This window comes from Camelina sativa, chromosome 2 (assembly GCF_030686135.1).
Source record: "Camelina sativa cultivar CO46 ecotype springtype chromosome 2, ASM3068613v1".
Lineage (NCBI taxonomy): Eukaryota > Viridiplantae > Streptophyta > Magnoliopsida > Brassicales > Brassicaceae > Camelina > Camelina sativa.
The window spans coordinates 20,201,151-20,202,216 of NC_141881.1; the positions used below are offsets into that span (position 1 = coordinate 20,201,151).

Below are 1,066 nucleotides of genomic sequence, written 5' to 3' on the forward strand. Positions count from 1 at the left end.
AGTACCATTAGGGTATTACAATTTGAGCATATCAAATTTTGGCGCCGTTGCCGGGGACTCTTTTGATTCACCATTAGATTAAAATCTTTGAATTTGTCTAAATTTTTCTTTTTCTGTTTTACTCACACGCTTTTGTTTCTTTTCTCTTGTGTGTTTCAGATTCATGCCTAAGCCTAGCACCAGGAAAAATCCTACTGGTCCAGTTGTTAAGCTTACAAATCAAGAGTTAGGATAACTAGAGCGTGAGAACACCAAAGCAGCCAAATCAGCAAAGATGGTTAACCCAATCATACTGAGACTTGATGAGGCTGGAGTTTTGAGAGATCAAGAGGGTCATGTGTGCAACGAGCAAGGCCAGAAACTTGATGCTGAAGGGCAGGTTATTCAGGAAGAACCTGTCGTCACTGATGAGCATGCAGATGGCGTCGACCGACGCAACGTTGGCATCGGTCGACGCAATGAAGAAGGCATCGATCGACGCATAGTTGGCATCGGTCGATGCAATGTCGGGGCTGGTGCGAACGGAGCCAACTTGGATGGTAACAACCAGCAGAACCTTCAGCCTAGACGGGACTACAATGGAGAGCTTGTCAAGACTCTTTCGGACTTTAACAGACCAGACTTGTTCTATGAGAACCGTTCCGCAATTGTCCCTTCTCCATTCCCAAGGAATGACTTTGAGCTGAAGCCTGCCTACTTCGCTCTTGTTGGACAACGACCATTCCAGAATTTTCCAAATGAGAAGCCTCTAGACCACATAGAGCACTTTGAGGACATAGTCACAAGCATCAAGGCTAATGGAGTCACTGAAGACTACCTCTACTGCAAGCTTTTCCCCTACTCTCTTGCTGGGGGAAGCTTCTCATTGGCTAAGGCAGCTGAAACCAGGATCTCTGACAACCTGGCATGACATCAAGGTGGCGTTTTTGAACTACTTCTATGATGATGCGATGTCTGATGAGCTAAGGATCAAGCTTTCCACCTTTAAACAAGGTCCTACTGAATCTTACAAAGCTGCTTGGGTAAGATTTAAGGCATACCAGAGGGACTGTCCACATCATGGCTT

The 1,066-nt window shown here is 45.6% G+C and overlaps 1 non-coding gene across 1 annotated transcript; it reads right to left on the reverse strand.

Annotated features, from left to right (window-relative positions):
- Positions 1 to 959: 959 nt before the first annotated feature.
- On the reverse strand, positions 960 to 1,066 carry LOC147948912 (small nucleolar RNA R71). The gene has a single exon (XR_015586224.1). It is a non-coding gene; the product is annotated as a small nucleolar RNA R71 (small nucleolar RNA).